Source organism: Perca flavescens, chromosome 24 (genome assembly GCF_004354835.1).
Source record: "Perca flavescens isolate YP-PL-M2 chromosome 24, PFLA_1.0, whole genome shotgun sequence".
Lineage (NCBI taxonomy): Eukaryota > Metazoa > Chordata > Actinopteri > Perciformes > Percidae > Perca > Perca flavescens.
The window spans coordinates 18,478,904-18,504,787 of record NC_041354.1 but is presented as its reverse complement, the minus strand read 5'-3'; the positions used below and the strand labels follow the sequence as shown (position 1 = coordinate 18,504,787).

General features: G+C 42.1%; 1 long non-coding RNA gene across 1 annotated transcript; it reads right to left on the bottom strand.

The window, feature by feature from the left end:
- Positions 1-30: 30 nt before the first annotated feature.
- Positions 31-24,805, bottom strand: LOC114551175 (uncharacterized). The gene is made up of 3 exons (XR_003691859.1): positions 24,717-24,805; positions 193-486; positions 31-88 (listed from the first exon to the last, which is right to left on the bottom strand). It is a non-coding gene; the product is annotated as an uncharacterized LOC114551175 (long non-coding RNA).
- Between the last annotated feature and the right edge of the window lie 1,079 nt (positions 24,806-25,884).

Below are 25,884 nucleotides of genomic sequence, written 5' to 3'. Positions count from 1 at the left end.
GCAGTTCTGTTGGTTGTCAGCGAATTGAACTGAATGGAGTGGTCCTTCTCTACCATGAAGAAGATGGCTGTCGTTTCTCGGGTGTTGTCTGCAGGTTAGATAAAATGGCGATTTCTCATGATCCAAAACGTGTTACAATGAAAACAAAACAGTCTGTTAGCAAGGTGAAGATGTGCTAATTAAAGTGCAAACCTTTTGAAGCAACCGTGAGTTGCTGTGAAAAGACGAGTGCCGATCAGTGCGCCAGACTTATCTCCTGGGTGACGTTTCCGGGACTTTCCAGAGTTTTCTTGAGTTTCGTCCAATGGAAAGCCGGCACGGTTAGGTTCCAACATACCTCTTAGTAACAACACCCGTCTGACGTGACTGTCTTTGCAAAAGGTTCAAGGTTCGGCTTTATTGCCGTTACACAACACAGGGAGGGGTTAGCAAGATTTGTTTCCTCGTTTTTAAATCCTGAATCCTCAGTTAAAAACTGCTCACCATCTGAAAACATTTAAAAAGGAGACATATGCTAATTTTCAGGGTCATACTTGTATTTTTTGTTTCTACACGCTTTAATGTTCAAAAACATTTTTTCACACTTCCTACAACTGGCAGTTGATTTACATTGGGAAGATATGTGAAATCAGCAAAGTTTTTTTCTGTTGTTCGGTAACGTTTAAAGATATATAGTTAAACATGGAGGTCCGAGGTTAAACAATTCATAAGATATATGGCTTTAAAAGTCATACTGGCTGGACCCAAAAAAAGCAGATTAAATGATTTCTGTTTAGGTCATTTTGCCGACTCAAAAACAAATCTTAAGCCTTTATTTTTTACACTTTTCAATAATATCCTTCATTGTCGACTTTTCCCTGCTGAAATTGCATGTAGGAAACTTCATAAATAACTGTCAAATGTGTCTGAGAAAGGAGTATTCATAGACCCTGTCAAACTTTCAGCAGCATTCCTCGGAGGGATCCTGAGTGGACATAAGTGGATATGGGTAAAAGCTAAAGGATGGAGTCACAGTTTTAAAACAACGGTGACCAGTGATGAGTTGTCATCAAGACAGCCAGCCTTGAAATAAAAAACTGCACTGATGGTTTTTAAGAAGTACTTCTGAATCTTAAATGATCCCAGAAACCTTGTCACAGCATCACAGAATCGTCACTCAAAGTGGACAGAAACAAATAAAACTATCAATAGCCATCTTGGTTCATCTTTCCACTGTTCCAACAATCACCACTCTGGTTTGGTTAAATAAACCCTTAATTCACTCATTTACATGTGGAAATACTGGAAAATAGGGTGCAGGTTGAGAAAAAAGAAAGCAACGTTACCCTTTAAATGTCCCTGAAACCTACGCAGAGAAGCTTGTCAGAACATTACAGAAACGTCCAACTTTTTCCATCCTTGTAATCCTTATCGACATGTGTATGCCACTCACGCAGTCACCTTTTAAATTCTCCCGTATTTAGTCAACTTTAAGTTGAGCGGACAGACTTTAAAGACACTCATTTCAAACTCCATAATAGGAAGAGACCCTTTTCTAAATGGCAAAATGAATCCACGATCGACCAGGCGCACATTAGTGCTCACACATTCAGTCCAGTAAACCAAGCCTGAAACCAAATGTCCATACCTGTTACAGATGCAATTTATACACATCAGTCGTTCGGCCCCGGCCGCTCAATAGAGCGCTCAGGATCACCTTGCGACATGTAAATGAGGGTCCTTTGGTGTCAGAAGAGCGGCATGGCTAAATGAGCCTTATGATGATTTTCCATCAGACAGTCTCTACAGAAACCTTCGCTGCGGCTGAAAACTCATTATGCTTCCACTGAGACCAATACACTATTGATGTGGCTGTCTTTATTTATCTGTTTTACCTGATACTGTATTGATCCTGTATTGTGCTGTTTGGACATGAATTAATGCAGAGGCTATGTACAGCCAATGCATCCTCTGTTTATTTTTAATCGTAATTTAAAAAGGAATAGTTTGACATTTTGGGCAATATCAAAACTCTGGCACAGATTAAAGCCAAACGATGGATACCACTCTCTCATGTTATGGACTGGAAGCAAAGGGGAAACAGCTAGCTTTTAACTGAGCATAAAGACTGGTAGCAGGGAAAAACAGCAAGCCTTTTGCTTAGCATAAAGACTGGAACCTGGGGGAAATGGCTAGCTTGTTTTGTAAAGGAACTTTTGGGGAAAGCTAGCCTTAAGCATTTAGTTTAAAAAAAAACTGGAAACGGCGGAGTATAAAGAATGGGAGCAGAGAGAAACAGTTAGCATTGCTCAATCTGAAGAAAATAAAATGGATGGACTCAACAGGCAGGTCTCAAGATGTACTGTACAATCAAAGCAACAGTGTCCAAATAGTCAAACCAGAGCTTCTTTCAAACAGGCCGAGTTCAAAAGGACGAGGCGGTGTATCTAAATCAGAAGACAAAGGCAGGGTAAAAAAAACTCATGAAACTTCTAAAACAGGAAGGGATGCTAGCTGTCGTATTCTGTCCTAGCAGTTGTGTCCTAACAATGATTAGGCAGATAGCCAACAAGGCAATGAATGAAGCTGGTTTGACGTCTTCTTAAGAAGTAGAATTATTGAAGAGTTCGCTCCAAGCATTGTTTTCTTTTGTAAAACTAAGGAATACAAACAAAAATATAATTACTAAATAGCCAAATATTCCTTTCACATTTTCTCACACACACACACACACACACACACACACACACACACACACACACACACACACACGCCTGTGCATATACAGGCGCAGCTAGCACTAGCATAACTTACACAAGGAAAAAGAATGAGCTACGCTAACATGAAATTACATCTTAATAACTATTATATTATTGCATACATATTCACATAAGTGTTAATTATGATATCTGCATACAACAACCAAAAGAACACTTATGGACGTATTGCTCCAAGGATCCGACATGTATAGAACAGCCGTACAGCAGTATTTCACCATGTGACACGTGTGGGAACTAAACTCATCCACTAGTTAACAACAACGTCACAAAATGCACTACCCATGTTCGCCACTAGGCGACGCACTTTCACCAACAATGATGCACAGCAGCCTAGCAAAGCAGGCTCAAAAAAATGAAATTCACATTTACATTTCTCGACCAGAACATGTTGCTTAGGTACAAAATAATCTGAAACTAAAGCTAGTGAGAGGGGGGATATATACTGGGGGAAGCAATTAGACACAGGTGAAACAAATTGGGGCGGGGCAGGTGATCACACAGGCGGGAAAGCCGACAAAGACCTGAAGTGAAGCGACCTGAAATCAGACACAGTGTGAGCTTCAAAATATAACAGGAAGTGACAAATATTGACTAGAAATGAATCCTCTAAAACTCAGTAATTAACATGTTGGTATAATTCATACAAAAGCTAAGAAGGAGCTATAAAAATGACATTTACCATTGTATCGAGGGGTTATGTGCTGGACTATAGACCGAATCACTGTGACGTCAAAAGTGGAACTACAACTCCCAGTCCGTCACGAGATGCCCTCTGACCCAAAAAGACTTTTCATAGACTGGCATGGAGAGACAGACGTCTGTAAATCAGGGGCAGAGCTTCTTTTTTTAAAAACCTTTTTTGACACTTTCATTGACAGTTTTTGACGCTTCTTTTGACACTTTTTGACGCTTCTTTAGTTGCTTTTTTGATGCCGTTATTGACACTTTTTTGGTGCATTATTTGTTGCTTCTTTGATGCTTTATGGAGACTTTTTGAAACTTCTTTTGACAATTTTTGATGTTTTTTTTTAACTCTTCTTATGGTGCTTTGATGGTTTTGACACTTCTTTTGACTCTTTTTAATGCTTCTATTGGCGCTTTTTTGACAGTCAAAAATAATTCTATCAAAAGGTCTACAGTCCTGTTTCCCAAGTACAATGCAAAGAGAACAGCATCTACAGTGAAGATGTTGACTAATTAATTAGTCAGAATCATTCAATATAATGAATAATGTCAAGGACGGACACTCCAGGGTGTTAATGACCGAACGTTTACAATAAAAGCTACTCTATAATAATGAATGCAAAGCAGCCTTTTGAAAGATGACAGCGATCCCGTTGGGCCGAGATGATCCAGCAGCTGAGTTACACAGCCAGACAGATTCGTCATTATGCTGCTGTTCTGCCAGATGGGTTCGGACAGCCTGCTTAAAAGCATCTATTATGCAATGGATATACAACTAAGTGATAGCCAGGCAGATTGTTCTTACATCTGTTTCCAGTTGGAGATGATTATGATGTTATGGAAAAGTGCTGCAGTGATACAGAAAGGGCCCATAAGCAGAAAGGATGTTTGTATCATGGATGTATTATAAGAAATGGATATTGTTCCGGTTTAGCAATCTGCTAATTTGAATGGGGATTAAATGATTCAACTGTGCCAGTGAAATGAAAAAAAGGAAATCACCAAAAAGTGTCAATAAAAGCATCAAGGTAGCGTCAAAGATAGAAGATAACTAAAGCTACAACGTTACTCCTGCATCGCTTCCGCATTTGCCAAACTACGGAGCATCAAATCACAAAACATGTGTGCATTATTCGCACATAAAAAAACATTAGTGGCATTAAAAGGATTTTGTGTATTAATTGTGACAGCCCTAATGGAGATGCAAGGTTTCTGTGCGACAGCGACATTATGGTATTTGTAATCTGGATGGTAAACAGTTTATTTCAACAACCTTCAAGCTGGCAAGTTACACGGCATTACACTGGTAGGCACAAATTAAATGTAACCATGTATCTATGATGCGAAACTAATAGAAACGTATCAACACCAGTATTGTATTGTGTATTGCTCTTGATTTAACTGACAGATGAAACACGGACATGGATAGGGAATAGCTGGAATACATGGAGGTAGGCTTCCTTTGGAGAACCAATTGGAATGCCAGGCTGCAGAATCCAGGCTCATTTCTCTGCTACTTTTAAAGACACATGAAACTCTTTAATTCAACAGCAAGAAAACACCTCAGCCAACGCTTCAGAACAGATTTTACACTTGAACTAAGAGCCTTGCCGATACGCCAAGGGCCCAATTACAATACTTGCTCTGCTTTGTCGCTGTCGAGAAATATCTGAAGCTCCGAGGCTTGATCCTTCCAGTAAAAATATGCTCAAACAGGCAACACTTGGGGACCCCCGCCCCTGCCAAAACGTTAGCAAAAGCTGCTGAAACATAGATGCCACCATCAAATATTTAGCAGGAGGTGAATATTTCACACGTAGTGGGAATACGGGTCAGGTCCTGTGGATGTTTGCAGGATAAATATTTAAAGATCAATATTTTATGGGTGGGAAAGAGAGCAGGGAGTTCTTGGGGGAATAGCAGGGACGTACAGATGAAAAGCAAACATTGACTTAGAGACGGCTCTTAGTTTGACTGTAAAATCTGTTCTGAGGCAGAGACTCAGGTGTGTTCTGCTTTTTGAATTAACAGATCTTCACCGGTCTTTAAAGTTGGAGAGAAATGAGTATGGATTCTGCAGCCTGGCTTTCCAATGTCATCTCACAAGGAAGCATTACCTCCATGTATTATAAATGATTAGGTCGTCTTTTCAAAGCCAGCTAATAAAACGGAAGTGCAAGGCTGAATCTACAAACCCTCCGCCGGAGACTGAAAGCAGGGATGAAGTCTTTCCTCACCTTCTTTGGCTTTGTCTCGGCTTTTGTGTCACTTGATATCGGCCTGCTGCTGAGAGGTTTATCTGCGTGTAAACTTAATTAGAAATGAAATTGATTGGATCAGGAGCAGATGTATGTCTCGGGCTGGAGGTAATCTGAGTGGACGCGGTATTTGACGGGTTATTTGTTCAGTTGTTCACTCCATAGCAGATGTTTTAATCCACTTCTCCCGTTTAATTTCACACAGCGAAGCGTCGTCTTTTGTTTCAGACTGTTTGTTTGAGTGGTGGCTGTTTATTTAGGGGATTATTTCTTCAGAGGAGTGGGTTGGGGTTATTCGGGGTACTTTGTACTGAGTTGGAAAACATGTAAGTGAGAGGATAAAAACAAAATAACAAAATTAAATGAACGACAAACCTTTATACAACAATTATACATCCAAATCTTTCCATAATTTCACCCATAGACACAAAATACACATCACTTTTTTAATTTATTTTTCATTTAAACAACAAAAACAGAACAGACAAACACACTTGAATAAGAACAACCCCCCTCTCCCACCCCCACCCAAGAAGAAACAAACAAAACCAGAAATCCCAGCTTCCCTTGTCCCTCTCCTCTACTTGTTGTGATGCTGAGGTCATCAGGACTGATACCTGTGCTGCTGCACCTTTCCATAGGTCTATAGTGGATGACTTGGCTTTGTTAATCCTTGCTGTAGAGAGCTCAAGCAGAACTATGTCTAGAAAATACGCCAACCACTGTTTTATACAAACCGAGTGGGGGGAGGGGGGAACCAGCATTGAGCTATCATTTTCTTGGCCGCAGTTGATCCAGCTAACCAAAATCTCTTTTATCTTCCAAACAGGTGTAATTTAGAGTTATCATTAAGTAACAAAACAATCGGGTCAGTAGCTGTACGTACACACCGCCGCCGACTTGAGCGTCTAAAGATACCGGAAGTCATTAATTTTCAATGGAAGCTGGCTTCTCTCAGCTGCAAGGAGCGTCAAAACTGTCGGCGTCGCGTTTTGGGCGTTTTGAGCGTTTTGAGCGTCAATCAGAAAGTTGAACTTTGGTCAACTTTATGGTAATGAGCTATGACGCGGTTCAGCGGCAAGCAGCGGCAAACGGCAGCAACCAATCGGAATATAGACGTCCTTCTCGCTGGCTGATTCTGGAGAAACATACGATGTAAACTTTTGTTCCTACCAAGAGATTAGTTCCATGAAAATGGCGGGAAATCTCATAATCGCTGTTGCTGGGTTCCCCTATCATTTATGATGTAACGTTGTTTGCGTATAGGGACCAGTTAACGTGCCGTCACATGGTCTCTAAACAGTCCGCTCACGGTGAAGTCCTGCACGGGTCAACAGCTGGCGGCTGCTCGCTCTGCCTGCATTCTGCTGCGGTTCAGCGGCTAACTGCTAACAGACACCGCTGTGACCAACAAACAATACAAATGATTTCCTTATATATGTAATTTATAAAAGGTTTCTAGTGTCTGTGTATTGGCCGTGCAGTGGCTGCTTGTGCTTTTTCTTCAATCGTGTGTTGAACATGATTGAAGAATGCTCCCACGTCAGAGCGGCCAAAGCGTCAAACAGCTTCCTCGGACTTTTTGACAAGCGTCCTCGACAGGGCGGCCAGAGCTTCTTTGCAGCTCAAGTCGGCGGCGGTGTGTACGTACAGTAGGAAGTCGACATCCTATCACATCAGATATTATTGATGTTGTTTTATTCCAAAACTCATGCACCTGTTCACACTCCCAGACCATGTGCAGGAAAGTTCCAGTTTGTTCAGGTTGGCAGAACGTGCAATAGGGAGTAGGAATGCCTTTGGAGACGTAGCTCTTCTGAGGAGTCCAATATGTCCTATGACATATGTTGAAGTGGATCTGCTGGTGATTTGGGGTCTTGGAACAGTGGGAAATGTTGTCCCAAACTGTCTCCCAATTAATTACATTACCCTCTGGGCTCAGCTCTCGCTCCCATTTCTTTACTATTGGGAGTTCTCCTATGGATATTTAGCATAAATCCTGGACATTAATCCTCTCACAGGAGAATCAACAAGCCATTTAATGATTGGGTGCATCTCAAGACTGTTTCCCCGTGGTACCTCATAACATTTTAGGGCTGACCTTAAGCGAAGATAAAGGAAAAAAGATGTCCTAGGGACCTAAAAGCTAACTCTCAGGTACTCAAAGCTCAACATACCTTCTCCGTTGAATAACTGGTCTAGAGTATAAATACCTCTGTCACTTTGCTGGTTATAAACAAAAGGTTTGTTACCAGACATTAAGTGTATGTTGTGCCAAATTGGGGTGTTCAAATGCCACTTATTGGTGTAGCATAGTTGCTCCTCCACCTGTTTAAAGTTGGTCAATGTGTTGGTGATAATAGGGCCATAGGCTAGCATACACTTTTTTGGACACACACCTGCAAAGGCGAGGTCTTGCAGTCTTAGACTTCCAGTGAGGTTTTGCTCTATTTCTCTCCATGGGACTGTAGATGAGGGGTCCATCCACACTCTGAGGGCCTGTAGCTGAAAGGCTCTATGGTACACTTTAAGGTTGGGGAGGGCCAGGCCTCCTGTGTCCGTGGTACTTTGCAAGGTAGAGTATTTTAGGTTGTTTACTATTCCAAATATACTGCCGGATTACGGTATCAAGTTTCTTCCAGAAATGTAGATAGGGGATCATTGTAAGTTCACACAAGGAACTAGGGTTGGGCGATGTCCCCTAAATTGGCAGTTGACGATGTTTACAGTAAAACATCGTGATGGACGATGATATCATCGTCGGGGCCGGGGGGTGGGTAGCTCTTATCTCTTTACATAAATATTTTTTTCCTACTACTATGGGCCAACAGTTAACATAATTAGACATACATTTAAATGCCCTCTGTAAATGGTGCCCTGCTGGTAGGTTTTACAACTTGACCTACTTTCACTTAAGTACGGTGCAGTAAAGTCAATCAGATGTCCGTGATCTGCGTCACGACAGTACAGTGGGACGTCTGCCTTCAACAGAGCGACAGTAATAACCTGACATACCATCATTACTGAGATTAAACTACATTATCAGTTATGTTTGCACTGAATAACGCATTCAATAAAACAGAAACATAACTCTTGCAGCGCACATGAACAGATGCGCAATATTAGCTCACACATAAAATAGCACCCTCGTGAATTATGGTCCAGCCCACCCTACTGTTGCTAACGTACATTCATAAATCCTGCATAACATCGTCCCATACCTACAGGACCTCAGACTTACTTATTGATGCACGCACAGAGTAGTGTTGACAAACTTAGTCCAATGAGGGAAGAAAGGAAAGTGTGATAGCGTTCCACTTTTAACGCTTTTTTCTCTCTCACTCGAGACCGCTGTGTCCAACGTTACTAGAAGGTAGAGCGAGCTACAGCTGACAGGGAGAGAGAGAATGTATCACTACAGCCAATCAGCAGTCTGCTCAAAGCAATGGTGTTTTTCACAAATAGGTTGCACGTAAAAGGGGGGAAAGTAGCTTCCACTTGAACCCTATGTCTTGTCTTTGTGTCTTTGCTAGTTTAAGACTGACGCAATTGTCAGTGGTGCACGATGGACGATGATATCGGCCATCGGCACAACCCTACAAGGAACTATGTTCATTTTAACCCCAGCAATCCTGGACCGTAGTGATGCCGGCAGCGCAGACCAATTAGAAATACACATACTTTAATAGCTGTACTAAAACAAGTTTCTTTATATTAATAAATACTTTCCTCTTAAATTAGAACACATGCTACAATAGAAATACCATAGCCTGCTAAGCAGGGCTCCAGACTGCGACCAAAATTTGAGAGTGTGCGACTGAATTTTACATCCAGTCGCACATGTGCGACCAGTAAATTTGCCCCCTTTTTTACATGTTAAACGCTGAAATTTTTGTACTTGAGAGTGCGTAAGCACAAGCTTATCTGTCCTCTCTGAAAATTGACAGAGAGCAGAGCTCTGACACACACACTCGCCCACACGCAGAGCTGCAGACGATGAAAACTACGTCGGCTCTGCAGTGTTGTTGAAGTCCCAGTGAGTCACGGAAATGCCGATAAAGTGATTTCAAGTGTGGTTACAGTTTTTCATAACTTCACGCAGACAGCGCTTGCTATATATGATATTAATGGCGAGCCGTAAGCGGTCGCGGTGCTGTTGATGTTACACTTCCTCGGAGACGAGCAGGCACAACGGTGGTTTCTGTGCCCTGGTGTCTGACTGACAGGCTGAGATTGTAAGGCAAGGCAACTTTATTTCTACAGCACCTTTCAGCAACAAGGCAATTCAAAGTGCTTTACATGAAACATTAAAGAGCAATTAAAAACGGTCATGATAAAATAAAAAAGGCTAAAAAATACAAATACAATAAAAAAAAATAAAAGAAATTATATATATTTTATTTATTTATTTTTACTCTCAAGACAGCGATGGGGTCAGTTTACATTATATGTTGCATCTTCAAAAGTGACGCTGAATTTGAAACAGCACATTGTAATTTCTGCATCTATTATCAAAGTATTTATTAGTAATACAGTGGAAATTAGTAGAAATGTGAATATTTGGTTAGCATGTTGATTTACGGTGTGTGCCCCTACATTTTCTGGTTGTGACCCTAACTTTCAGTTGGGGGCCACTGTGCTCCTAGTGAAAAAAGTTAGTCTGGAGCCCTGTTGCTAAGGCTGAGCAATTTTATCGATTCTGCGATATAAATCAATTTTTCCCAAGAGAGTATTGATTTTTAAGCCACGAGTAGCGATACATAAGTCCCATTCAAATCCCCCGTGTTTACCCCTGTTCGCGTTGCAGGAAGAGCGATTTGGTCAGCCACTAGCTACTAGTGTCGCTGTAGAGCAAGTTACCCATACTAACTTTACACAGACGCCAACGTCTACCTCTTCCTGTTCACAGAGTCAGAGTGAGGAGATTCAAGAAAATAGTGGCGAATATAAATCCAGCACCTTCATGCTTAAAAGCAGATGTGTGGGAGCACTTTGGGTTTAAAAAGAAGAAGGAAAGCGACGACTTAGACAAAAGCATCGCGGTTTGCAAGCTGTGTGACACAAACGTGAAATACTCTGGAAATGCCACCAACCTACGAGCCCACCTAAAAACGTCAGCACCCGGACAAGGTAATGCTAACGGAAGACCCCAAAAAGCTGCAGCCGCGTGACCCAAAACAAACCATGCTGGACATCGAAGGCGGTTGTTCCCACAAGTTTCACCAAGGTCGCAGAAAATTACAGAGTCCATTGCCTACTTTATTTGTCAGGATTTGAGACCATATTCGGTGGTGGAAAACGCCGGCTTTAGGCGCATGATGAACGCGATGGAGCCCCGCTATCCTATTCCAACCCGCGAACACCTCACCAAGGTTTGCATTCCCAGGCTGTACGCTCAGGGAGGCCCTGGCCAGCACGGAGAGAGTTGCCCTGACGTGCGACGGCTAGATCTCGCGCACAACTGAAGCATATGTCTACAACACAGCCCACTTTATCAACGAGGAATGGGAGCTCGTTACGTAGGTTTTACAAACCAGGGACATGCCCGAGAGCCACACCGGACACAACCTGGCAGAACATCTGAGAAAGGCCCTCGCTGAGTGGGGAATCACAGAAAAGGATCCAGTAATCGTTACTGACAATGCGTCAAATATGACAATTGCAGCTGAGAAGACAGCATTCACACTTCATGTCAAATGCTATGCTCACACACTAAATCTGGCTGCACAACGTGCCCTCAAAGTCACAGCAGTCGCACGCCTGCTGGGAAGGGTGAGACGCATTGTGAATTTCTTCAGACGGAGCACCACAGCCAACCACATGCTGAAAGAGAAACAGAGGCTTCTACGACTACCAGAGCACAAGCTGATGACGGATGTGGTTACCAGCTTAGTGTGTGGTTACTTTTCAATAGTTTATTTTGTTTTTTATTACTAATTTGTTTTGTCATTTATGTAAAGCAGCATTCTGTGCATCCATGCTGTGAAGTGTGAAGGGCGCTATAGGTCTTAGGGCTAGGCGATAAATCGATTTTATCAATTAACTCGAATGTGTAGCTAACGTGGATTTGTTTAAATGAAAAATCGATTTTCTCCTTAACATCCGCCGACGCTCCTCTGGGCTCCCGTAGCTCCGAACGGGCTCAGCCCTCCCCCCGCGCGTTTGCCATAGAGATACACAAACAACATGGCAGCGACAGGGACTAACATTAATTATTTTCTTAACCAGTCGTTTCATTACTTAGGCTACTTATCCGTAATCTCCGCCGAAATGACCGGCCGCTCGCGGTCCACTGTCCCCGACTGAGAGTCACCTATTCTCGGTAACTGAACCACCAGCTACCGCTGACCTGAAGGAGCACCCTGCGGGGCACCAGAGCTGGTGTTGAGGAACTCTTTTGCAGCTCAACACATCTGCTAAATGCTGCTGATACAACCGAGCTGTGACGGAGGTCTGTAGCGGCTTAAACAATTTGCAATCACCGCTCTGTAGCACGGAGCTCCGCTTCAACGTCTGTTTTTATCGCTACGAAGGAGCTTGCTACAAGTACGCTACATTCAAGAGACCATGGGATGTTAACGTACGTTACTCAGCAACAGGTGAAAATAGGGGCAAGGTTGCGCAATAACGTTAAAATGATTTGAACTTTTAGCGAGGAACGAGAAGTGAATTACCTGTATGTGTGAAAACAGCTTTATCGCACGCATCCGTTTTATTGTTGTTGAATATATAACCCCACCCCCAAAAAAATAAAAATAAAAACTGGTAGGGAAAACACTCAAACCAATTTATATTTCCACAAAATTGGCATGAATAATCATAATGGTATACATGCCCCATGTGTGTGCGTGTGTGTATGAGTCAAAACAAAATAAAACTTGTTTTGAACAATTTGTCATCTGCAGATTGATTATAAGTAGAGGGAGAAAAAAATCGATTTAAATCTTAAATCAGATTTGTTTTGAAAAAAATCGGGGATTTTATTTTTAGGCCATATCGCCCAGCCCTAATAGGTCTATAAATTAAGTATATTTCTTTTATTAAACTACAGGTGGAGTAGGGCGCATGACATAACAAGCGGCCATTTGCGCAGCCCTGCTCTCGAGTGAAGTCAGGAAGACCGAGAAGGATCTGTGCACACTGACTGAGTCAGACGTAACAACAGCTGAAGAAGTAGTCCGCGTGCTGAAGCCCATGAAGGACGCCACTGTCAGTCGTCGCACCCCTCCAGGACCCACTGATCAACGGACTGAAACCGATCAAAGGTGAATCTGCAGTCATAAAAGAGATGAAGGCTGCCATGGCTGGGGATCTTCAGAAGAGGTACACTGACCTCAAGGCAACTCTCCATGCATGTTCAGCGATGGATCCAAGATTCAAAAGTCTTCCCTTCCTGACTGAAAATGAAAGACAGGAAGTTCATAATGGACTGATTGTAGAGGCTGCAAGACTGAGCATGCAGCCATCAGAGGTAAGGCAGTGATGGTACTGCTAGGTTTAACCTTTGGCCTTGTACCCTATCCGCCATCTCCTGGCGAGAGTAAGCATAGGCCTAAATAATGCATTGTTCAAAGTTTAAAAGGCAAATCCTACAATGTTAACAGTTTAAAATAGATAAATATTAAATAGTTTAAAAAGCATAAATACTATAATGTTAACAGGTTTAAAGGCATATATTAAATATAGTAATTAAAAGATGTATACAATAAAAGCTTATGAATTTCATTTCATGTTGACTTATTTAATTTAGTCACTTTGGAGTGTGGATGAAGAGGGGACAGCAAATGCTCGTGCTGATGATGAGGGGCATCTAAAGAAGACAAAGACGCTGTAGATGAAGGAGAGCAATTCATGGAAGGAGAGAGCAGCCTCTGTGTAAGAATTATGGAATGTGCTTAACTATAAGTAATGCGTTTTTGTTTTTATTGTTTATTTATTTGAAAGTCAGCGTCCTCCACCCAGGAATCCAAGGCCGTCTTGTCCACTGGCTGCCCTTCTTGGTGACCGATACGGTGGTGGTGCAGCACGACCCAAGACAAATACCCAAGAGGACGAGGCCAAGGAACAGATGACCCGCTACAAGGAGGCAGATTTCCTGGAAGTGAAAGAAGATCCACTGGTCTGGTGGAAGGAGCACCAGTATCAGTATCCACTCTTGTCACAACTTGCTAAAAGGTCCCTCTGTGTCCCTGGCACTAGTGTTTCCTCAGAGAGGGTCTTTTCTAATGCCGGAGATATCATCACTGCTCATAGAAGTGCACTTCTCCCAGAGCACGTTGATCAGATTCTATTCCTGAACAAAAATCTGAAGACAATGTAGATCACTTGGTCTGCAGTTATGTGGAGAGGAGAGTTTCTGTTTAGTGTCCACTTAAGGCCTTAAACTAATCTGCTAAGATGGGTACAATTTTAAGTTGGCTTAAATGTTGCTCCTATGGACTTGAATTATTGGCTGGCTGCCATGGTTTATTTTTCTTTTCTGCTGGCTAGACTGGCTACCTCACATACTTGTAGGCCTACAGGCCTTAAACTACTCGGCTAAGACGGGTACATTTTAAGTTAATGTTTAAATGTTCTTCTTAGTGACTTGAATTATTGGATGTTTTGGAGAAGCCATGGTACTATGTTTACTTACCTAGTGGCTAGACTGGCTACCTCATATGTTCAGTGTCAAGCTAAAAAAAGCTGTCAAAGAAACTGTTCAGAACAGGCCACGTGCTGCACTTTTTAACCCTCCATTAACTGCAATACTGCACTTTATTTACTTTTCAAAGGCTTGTAAGCTACAGTTAGCACTGTTTCAATAAATGGAACTAATTAACCCTTTATATACAGATCAGTCTCAGGTTGAAACTGAAAGTTAAGTTGCACAACTTAATGTAATGTTTATGTATGTTTATTGCATGCCTATGCCTTAGTTTGAGGTTGATATCATTTGAAAAAATGTTTTCTTTAAAAAAATAATGTAATATGGCACTTGAATGCACTGAATATGTTTAGTTTTTTTTTAGATATGATATTGTAAGCAATGTAGGCAATAAAAATGTTGCTTTTTCCAAAAATTTAACCAAACTATTGTTAATTATTGCTCTTCAATAAAACAAAAGCATTTCTTATCTGATTACTCCATTAATTGATGGAATAATCGGTAGAATACTCAATTACTAAAATAATCGATAGCTGCAGCCCTAAATGGAACACTCACAAGATGTCACCAAAATCACACTGTCCGCTTTAAATCTTTCAGAAAATTATGCAAGTGTGTCGAATTATATCGAATCGTATCGTTGGCTGAATATCGGGATATATATATTGTATCGTGAGCTGAATATTGGATCGTGAGATTAGTGCATCGCTACAGCCCTATAGCCTGCGTACGGACCTCCAAGTACTGCCACCGTTGCTTGTATTGCAGAACAGAAAATATGCAAACTTTCCCTCAAGTTACCAGCTAATGCTAGCGGCAGCTAGTTAGCTTTGTTACTTTAAAAAAAATAATAATCTATTGTAGTCTTGCAATATGTGACCCTGCAATATCTAGGGCTGGGTATCGTTCAGAATCTTTCGATACCGGTTCCTAACAATACTCTTTTCGATAACATGTTTTAAAATCCATTTCAACATCAACAAAAATACATTAAACACAAAGCTTTTATTTTCCAACTTAATTGTGAATCACAACCGTTATCAGAATGTAAAAATTCTGGTAACACTGACTACGTTTACAAGCTGTCAATTTTCGGGTTATGGTCGGGTTAAGGTCACTATTCGGGTTTCTGAAACATTCGGAATAACCCGTCTACATGTGTGAGCAGAGAGAGTTACTCCTGTATACATGGAATTTGTAATCAATTGGCAATATCCCGATGTAAACGGCGACGCACGGTTAGCGTCTGGACATACGGACAACCTTAAGACGCAATAACTTTTCGGTCACCTTCTTATAAATCTCACTATCTCGGTACTTTCTGCCATCAACAAAAGACATTGTATTCATGGTTTTCACCACACTAATAAAGAAATTGGTTTCCTCCTCGCTCCAAAAGTGTGGTGCTGTGTCTCGTTTACCTCTACTTCTTGTTTACTTCTGGTATACTGCGCGCAGGTTTTCTGCATTGACATATACATATACATATACACACACACACATACATACATACATACATACATACATACATACATACACATACACACACATATATATATATATTATTATAGTATATAATTATTATTATAACTGTTTTCTGGCGCATACAAGAAGTTCCTCTACTCAAAAGACCAGGATTCCTTGCGAATAGAACACAAATCAATGTTCCTTTTGATGGGGATATGCCGATACGCGTCTACATGACCAAAATTTCGGGTTAGAAAAGGGGTAACCCAGGTAGCATATTTGGGTTTTTAAAAACCGGAATATGTGTTTACATGGCCGTGCGCGACCGGGTTATTGCTAATATTCCGGTTTTGAACGGGTTATTGGCTGCATGTAAACGTAGTGAATGCTCACTCAGAGTAACATTAATAAAGTTGCCTTGCCTTACGAGCTCAGCCTGTCAGTCAGTCATCAGGGCAGAGAAACCACCGTTGTGCCTGCTTGTAAGGAAGTGTAACGTCAACAGCACCGCGACCGCTTTCGGCTCGCCATTAATATCATATCGCAGCAAACGCTGTCTGCGTGAAGTTTTGAAAAACTGTAACTACACTTGAAACCACTTTATCGGCATTGCTTTGACTCTCTGTGATTTCAACAACACTACAGAGCAGACGACGTAGTTTACTCGGTCCGCACCTCTCCGAGTGAGTGTGTGTGTGTGTGTGTGTGTGTGTGTGTGTGTGTGTGTGTGTGTGTGTGTGTGTGTGTGTGTGTGTGTGTGTGTGTGTGTCGGAGCTCTGCTCTTTGTCAGTATGCAGAGAGGACAGATAAGCTTGCGCTTAAGCGTTCAGACGCTTTTGGAACTGAAATTTGGCACTGAAAAATTAATACGTTTTCGATACTCATAGGATCGGAGAATTGTTTTCGTGCCATAAAAGTATCGACGTTCGGTACTCAGACCTAACAATATCCCCAGTCTTTTACATATTATGAGTCTTTAACATTGGATGTGCGATGGTGTCAGACTTGAGTCTTCTAGTGTCGGTAGGCATTAGCCTAAATGACTGACACAAAGAAAGCACTCCGAGTAAATACCCAAGGTAATGAGGGACAGGTGACATGATGAACACGTCAAACGCATCAGGGCAGGGCAGACAATTACAAAGGCGGGAAAACACACAAGGCAGGAAGTCAAACAAGACATGACCAACCCAGTCTCACGCCAGGTCGTGAAATAGTCACGTTATTTTGATTTATTGATTTGTGTACACGTCACGCGGGACGCGATCCCCAGGCGCAGGGGTACACAACAACGGGGAAATGAAACGCCACAACAACGGGACGGTTGTGGTTAGGAAGAGAATAACGAGGAAAGGAACTGCAACACACAGGACGTGATCCCCGGTCTCCGGGGTGAAAGTCCTGTGTTGTTTGACCCATCCACCCCCCCAACCAACCTCCCTGCGTGGACTTTTGCCTTATCATTACTACTCGCTACCGTCATCGTTCTGTGATCTGTGATATGCTTCACATTGAAATACATTGCTTTAAAATTCGTAATCACAACACGAAAAATGATCGTGTCCTGTCCACGACTCGATAGATTCAATAACGTGACCATATCACAAACTGCCATGAGACCGGGCTGGACATGACACATGGGAAGTGACCCTACAAAATAGAAGTGGAAACTAAACTAAACCCAGGATCCTCTTTATCTTTATTTTGGCTATTAGGCCTATTAGCTGCTAACAATGTAGCAGCTACTTTGGAAACAATGGCTTGTAAAATTTGAACATGCACTAGCTGTTTTGGACGAAATAGTTAATTTTGAACCCTGGTCACATCTGCAAGTGGACCCTTCTCGTGTCAGGTGAGAGCTAGACCTGACCCTTTTCTTGAAGCAGTTTCCTTCTGATTAGGAGGAATAATCTTTGGATCCTTATTGAATGGGGATTGGGTCTCTTGGTAGCCAGGTAGGCCTGAGTAGGCTAGTTTGGTTCTGCCATTCAACAAGCTGAGAGCGACGTGTACTGTGATGTCCAAAGTGGCCCGGCTGTCAAATCGTATATGCATTTACTTCTACATAAAGTGAGGTGTACAGGCATGCATGAGGGCACATAATAGAGAAGGGGCAACTATAATGGAATGTATTCCTTGTCCACACTCAAGTGACTCTAAGAGTGACTATAAATAAGCAGTAATATGCATGTAGAGTAAGTCAGGGCAGGGATCAGACTTCACTTTCACACCTCTTGACCTAAAAGAAGCCGCTCAAAGTCAAGAAAGCCAAGTCAAAATGAATCAGAAAAATTATTAAGTGCATTTAAGGTTATTCACGGTTAAAATACTGATTATACAATTCTTAAATTACTGGTATAGTACAGGTCTTCACCTCACTAGGTTAGGTTTTGTTACACTGGTTTTTATAAATCACAATCATTTTCAAGGGCTGCGCTTTGTCACCAATCCTGTTTGTAATATTTATGGACAGGATATCGAGGCGTAGTCGGGGTGGGGAGGGGTTGCAGTTTGGTGGGCTGGGGATCTCATCGCTGCTCTTTGCAGATGATGTGGTCCTGATGGCATCATCGGCCTGCGACCTTCAGCACTCACTGGATCGGTTCGCAACCGAGTGTGAAGCGGTTGGGATGAGGATCAGCACCTCTAAATCGGAGGCCATGGTTCTCAGCAGGAAACCGATGGAATGCCTTCTCCAGGTAGGGAATGAGTCCTTACCCCAAGTGAAGGAGTTCAAGTACCTTGGGGTTTTGTTCGCGAGTGAGGGGACAATGGAGCGGGAGATTGGTCGGAGAATCGGCGCAGCGGGTGCGGTATTGCATTCAATCTATCGCACCGTTGTGTCAAAAAGAGAGCTTAGCCAGAAGGCAAAGCTCTCGATCTACCGGTCAGTTTTCGTTCCTACCCTCACCTATGGTCATGAAGGCTGGGTCATAACCGAAAGAACGAGATCCAGGGTACAAGCGGCCGAAATGGGTTTCCTCAGGAGGGTGGCTGGCGTCTCCCTTAGAGATAGGGTGAGAAGCTCAGTCATCCGTGAGGAGCTCGGAGTAGAGCCGCTGCTCCTTTGTGTCGAAAGGAGCCAGTTGAGGTGGTTCGGGCATCTGGTAAGGATGCCCCCTGGGCGCCTCCCTAGGGAGGTGTTCCAGGCACGTCCAGCTGGGAGGAGGCCTCGGGGAAGACCCAGGACTAGGTGGAGGGATTATATCTCCAACCTGGCCTGGGACCGCCTCGGGATCCCCCAGTCGGAGCTGGTTAATGTTGCTCGGGAAAGGGAAGTTTTAGGGTCCCCTGCTGGAGCTGCTCCCCCCGCGACCCGACACCGGATAAGCGGACGAAGATGGATGGATGGATCATTTTCAAATTCATTGTTCCTACTTCATTCACATATCCTCCCTTGATATGCTCTATTTTAATTGTGTTTACTCTTAATCAGTGTTGTAGTCAAGAACACCTAAACTGAGACCAAGTCATCACCAAGAACAGAGTGTCACAAGGCCGAGAAAAGACCAAGACTTTGAGGGGTTGAGACCGAGACGAGACCAAGACCAGACCAGACCAGTGCGAGTCCCACGCAGGCATGACACAATTAAATATGGAAAATGCTAACCATAGGCACTCCTCAAGTTGATCTGAAAGATTCACATTCACAAATCCACATACAAAAACACCCAACATATTACTTAACACTCCAGAAGTTATTAGAAATCTAATTTCTTTTGCTTTTGAGATATAGGCATTTTGATAGTATCATCTGTAATGGAATGGGGTCACGCGGACGCCACCAGACGCCACGTAACGTGACAGTGTCTTCACGAGCGTACAACGTGTTCACATGGAAGACAGAAGCCTTAGCTTTGTGCTTGAAAAAGAATGAATGGTTTAGCTGTAATGGTTTTAATTTTAGATCAATTTAAACAGGATCATGGAAAAACGACGTCCGTTCTGAGGGTTAATAATACTTGTTGTGTCCATTATTTGTTGTTACTGCAGTGTCTTTGTGTTACAGTTCCCAGAAAGAACCTGTGAATCCAACAGATTGGGTAGTACTATCATTTCCTTCTCCTTATATTTTTCTAAATATCAGTCAGCACAGTAGGGCTCACTGCTCATGCTAATGCTGTGCGTCTTTCTAGTAAGAGACAGGAGGTCAAAATATTATAGATGGAAACATGCCAAATCAAAGTGTTTTTGGCTGCTCTTGAGCTCAACTTTCTTTGCTTTGACAAACTAAATCAGTGTATACAGATTGATTTAAATGCTGAAACAAAACCAGAATGATAGACAGGGCACTAGGGCTGTCCCAAACAATTATTTTTTAAACGATTAATCTAGCGATTATTTTTTCCGATTAGTCGACTAATCTAATCAGGGCTCCAGACTAACTTTTTGCCTTGGTTGCACTGGTGCACCTAACTTTGTTATTTAGGTGCACCAGCACAAAATTTAGGTGCACCCAAATTTTACCTTGTGTCGCAATTAGCGCTGAATGGCGATACACGATATATAGCTCTGTATTTTTGTACAAAGTGGGCTAAATGTTCAGTTTTAAGTCAAAGCAACTTTTCACAAACTCTTTTATTGAAACAAAATAAAAATTTAAATTAAAATAAAATGCAAAGACAGGGTTTCCTTTACCTGTTTGAAAATATACAGCTGCAACACATGTAAATGAAAGTTATCTGAAATAGCCTAGGATATATATAAAAAAAAAAAATCTATCTATCTATCTATCTATCTATCTATCTATCTATCTATCTATGAAATCCTTCACTTGTTTTCAACAACAATAACAGACTGATTAAAAGAGAAAGAGGACGCCCGGATAGCTCAGTTGGTAAATATAGAGGTTTGACTCCGACCTGCGGCCCTTTCTTACATGTCATTCCCCCCTCTCTCTCTCTCTCCCATTTCATGTCTTCAGCTTTCCTATCAAAATAAAGGCTGAAATCTTAAAAAAAAATTAAAAATTAAAAAAACAGACCGAAAGACATAGGGAGACAGAGGGAGTGCGATGGACTGAAACGTATGCTACTCAGAGAGTGACGGCTGACTCATTATGAACGGGTCCAGCACGGGTCGAATGCACTTTGGCGGGTCAGCGTCACTCGTCTTGTGTAGGCTATGAAATGTCTGCAGGCTCCGTCTCACACGCTATTACTCAACAAACTGAAGCTAGTCGCATTTAATAACTTCTGTGTTTTTTGCCGTGGCGGCCGCAGTAACAGAGAGTTACCAGCGGAAACACTGGTACCAATACAGGTTTCACTCTCATTCTTAACAATATACAGCTGTGTTAATAATACAGGTTTCCCTCTCATACTCAACAATATACAGCTGTGTTAATAATACAGGTTTCCCTCTCATACTTAACAATATACAGCTGTGTTAATAATACAGGTTTCCCTCTCATACTTAACAATATACAGTTGTGTTAATAACAATTCAAACTGTAGACAAATGTCAGCAGTTTGGACCGGCGGCGCTACGTCTCTCCATGTTGTGGGTGTGAGTGAATGGGGGGGGGGAGGCTGCATGGAGGAGAGATCCAAACACAGGCACGGCTTTACAGAAGGAATGGGTCATGTAACGCAACATTAAACCATATCCATATAGACGACATTGCTTGGTTTGTGGAGAGGCAGCGGAAGCGAGGACGTTAGGTGCACCGGTGAGACCTAGGAAAAATCTTAGTCACACCCTTACAAATTTTGGTCGCATTTGTGACCAAATTGGTCATATTAAAGCCCTGCTAATGATTCATTTTTCAATTAATCTAACGATTAATTTTTCAAATAGCGATTTTTTTCCCATTGCTCAATTATTAACAATTTACATAAAGCAAATTTCAATAAGGTTCAAATCTCTATTAATTAAAATTGTTTAACACTGCTCTGTTCAAGTAAAATGACACAACCTGAAGCCAGATGTAGGCTATCAATCCCACCACAAAATAAAGTCACTTTCAGGAGGAATACAAAAATAAAAACTTAAAGTAAACAGAGCAAGTGCAAAAAGAGTAGCCTGTATTTGCTGTTTTGAACAGTATTAGGCCTAGGTAAAATAATGAATAAGCTCTTGTTTAACATCAAAGCTCTTCTCCCTTTAATCTTACAGTAATACAAGTGCAATTTTAGCAACATATGAAATCAGATGTATCAAATAAATCCAACAATAAAACTAACTCACCCCTTCAAGTCACTTTCAGGAGGAATACACAAATACAAAACTTAAAAATAAAAAAACAGTAAAAAAAAAAGTGCAATTTTTTTCTCTCCTTTCTAAGGGAATTATGAGCACGAGCATGATTTAAACCCAACATTTTTTTAATACGTGGGCAGTTATAACTGACGTTATAAAGGACTCGTGAGATATCTGAAACAATCTGGCCCAGTTGCGCAATTATGGAAGACAGTGTTACGGTGTTTCGCTGCTGTTATCCTGACTCAGGGATCATTTTGACAAAGTCTACGGACTACCACGTTGTTGTTGTTGGCATTAAGAGTAAAATACTCCCACACTTTAGAAGGCCATGTGGGAGCCTTTTTCCTCAACGGGTTGTTGAACTTGCGAGGAATCCATACTTTCGCGGTTGCTGGAGGCAGCCATGTTATTTTTAGATTTCTATGCGTGACGCGCATAGACAGTTAAAGACGCATCGATGCAAATTATTTGTGTCGACGCATTTATGTAATCGATGACGTCGACTACGAATCGTCCCAGCCATATCTGGCACCAATCTTGTTGTTAATGTTTTCTCAATAACTGTACCGTTTTAATCAAGGTTTTGCTATAGAGAAACATACTACATTTGTTTGGGAGGCTGTGGCTCAGGTGGTAGAGCGGTCACCTGCCAATCGGAAGGTTGGTGATTTGATCCCTTGCTCTGTAGCCCTTGGGCAAGACACTGAACCCCGAATTGCTCCCGATGCTGCTCCATCGGTGTGTGAATGTTTATCTGATGAGCAGGTGGCACCTTGTATAGCAGCCTCGGCCACAGTGTGTGAATGTGTGTGAATGGTGAATGGTTCCTGTACTATGTTAAAGTGCTCTGAGTAGTCGTTGAGACTAGTAAATGTTAACACTCAACACAGGTTTGTAACAACAGCATTGACTGCCTCAGGCATGTAAGGGGGAATCATAAAAAAAACAACAGACAGGTTATGACGTCACTGATGCTTTTTTAGACTTGGACTGAAGTTATAAGGTTGTGACAGGATCACTCAGATCAGACGCTCACAGAACCCGGGACTGATGAGGAAGAAATGAACAGCTTTGTTTGTCCCAGTGTTTTCTCGACACTTGATGGTGAAAAGAGTCTGTAAATCGACCTGAAGGGAGTTCAGCAGGTGAGAATCCGACCAAAGTAATCTGTAAATGTCTGATAATCAGGATTACTTTGATCACATTGTGCTGTGTCACTGTTTAACTGGACAGTAAAGTTTTCTTTATTGGCAGATTCAAAATATCTATTTAAGATTTGTAGAACTCCTCTGTGAGTTGAAGAACAAATATTTTAGAAAGATTTACATATAAAGTTGTTAGTGTTTCTAAAACGGAGCAAACAGCACTTTGATTGTAATCTGAGTTCAAGTCATCAGTGAACAATGGAGGGAGTGTCTAAACTGGTCTGACAGCATGGATCCAATTGGCTGAGGTGCTTTTGTTTTTTAACACTCAACAGTTAAACATATTCCCATCAACAGGTTCATATGATATGGTACAATAATTCATGCACACCAATTAGTAGGATTCCTACGAATTTAGGCGACTGCCAGCTGGTCATGTGACGTTGGCTACAGAGCTCCTTGAGCGGTTGGTCATATCAGCAGCAGTTAATAAACATTCAAAAGTCTAAATAGTTTTCAGCAGGCTTTTCAGTGATTAGGATCTGTAACTGTCCAGGATTCCTGACACTAACACTACATAATTATTCCCACTCAAAGTTATGTGTGTTGTGTTGAACAGACCAGACTCTCCTGGACCTAAACCCAGCTGTGTGTCCTTCAAGAGTGTCTGGTCTAGGGACAAGGTCATAGACCTCAAAGGTGGACGCCAGTCTGACGATCAAAAGTAATCATTTATCTCAGTTTGTTGTTTGAAAGTCAATATTTGTCGGGTGAGTCGGGTCGAAGGGTGGGGGAAGACTCTGGACAGACCACTCTACCTCTGCCTCCCCTCCATGAAGTAGGCTACATGGTACGGTGCGTACTGCACAGCGAACTCAGAACAACGAACAGCGAAGTATGTGACAAATTCTAAAGTTACAGACTAGCCCATTTGTTTCTTTATAATAGGCATACATAAATCACATGCTAAATCACTACTGGTCAAAAGATGAATGACTTGGGGCGGCCTCTAACTCCCCCAGTAAGAGCTTGCGCCCCATGTAGACTGAGTCCTTCGCAGCGGCCCGGGTTTGAATCCGACCTGTGGCCCTTTGCTCCGTGTCATTCCCTCTCTTTCTCTCCCCCGTTCCTGTCTATCCACTGTCACTATCGAATAAAAAATTACTAGTCCAGCTGAGCAGGCATCAAGTAGGCCTTTCCAGTTCAATAAACCAAGTACTGCCATCTGACTCACACATCACAAGACAATGTTACAATGAATTAAACCAATTACACCAAAGCATTGTATGGCTCAAGACTATGGCGATATAGTATTCACTATAAATCACCCAAGCAGAAAGCACAATAGTAATTCTGAAACGTGATTGACTGAAGATACAACAATGCCATCACACAACACAGCTGAGTGCAGGTTGTAAAATAACAGTCACTTAGTCAGCTGCTACTTCACAAACTGCAAAAGCCAACATATGTTGTGTGTTGGGAGCACTTTACAGGCAACGCAACAAATGTCTCCGGTGGACAGTGAATATAGAACCCACTCCCGTGGTACCGTTTCACCGTTGGGAAGATGTCGGGTCAGTGCCTCGTTAGTGAGAGAGCGGGTCTTTCTGCCGCCAGCCTCGTCCCCCCTCCGAGATGCTGGACATTTAGCCGCCGATTCTGAAAGGCTAATATCCCTCTGGGTATAACTTCCTCCCGGACGGTCTCTGTAATCGGTCCCCGTAGTGCAGGGCCTTCAGAGATGATGGTACCTGAGGGGCCGTTACCTTGTTCTGTAATGCTGATGACCGCCGGCCTCATCTCTGTCTTTTTCCACAACAACTTCGCTAAAGTTAACGTTAGCCACCGTTAGCTGTGGCTGAGTGTAGCTGGTAAAGGCAGCGATTCTTCCAAGCTAACGTTGGCTAGCTCCTCGACATCCTCCTCTTCGTCATTTCCAGCTCTTTTAAAAAAAGCTATTTATACGCGAGACATTTTTTTTTTTTTATAGCAGCCACTTCTTCCTCTTCCTTTTCCACACTTTCACTCGCTGATACAACCCAATCTGACCGGGGATCAGTTACAAATTAATTCCACTCTTTCAATCTCAACTCGTTCTTAGAAAGCTGATCTTGGATCAGTGCGATGTAAACAACCTGCTCTATGCCCACCCACCTTTAGCATTAGCCAATCTACACAGTGCATGTGGCCTTCTCCCAATCATTACCTGTCCAATCATCATACTGACTTATAAAACACACAATCACGAGACTTCATTTTTTGTAAACAACTTTTATTTTATTCTGATTGGATAATTATCACCATAATGATTAATGCCCATTGGGTAATCCGGGTTTGATCGCAGTTTGCCAACAGGGGGTGCTGCTGCACCAACAGAGGTAGTACCCTTTATCTAAATATAGGGCACTAAACAGGGGGTGCTGCAGCACCTCCGGCACCCCTATTTCCCGCTTCTATGAACCATCTTGATGTCTTAAAAGTTTATGATTATCAGAATGTATTTTAACATCAACTCACCAGTTTTATTTCTTTGTTCATTTAGAAACTAATGCTTCAGTGAGCCAACGTAAACTCAAATGTAACCTGCAGAGGAAGTTCCAGTGTGTGTTTGAGTGGATTGCTAAAGCAGGAAACCCAACCCTACTGAATCAGATGTACACAGAGATCTACATCACAAAGGGAGGGACTGCAGAGGTCAATGATGAACAAGAGGTTAG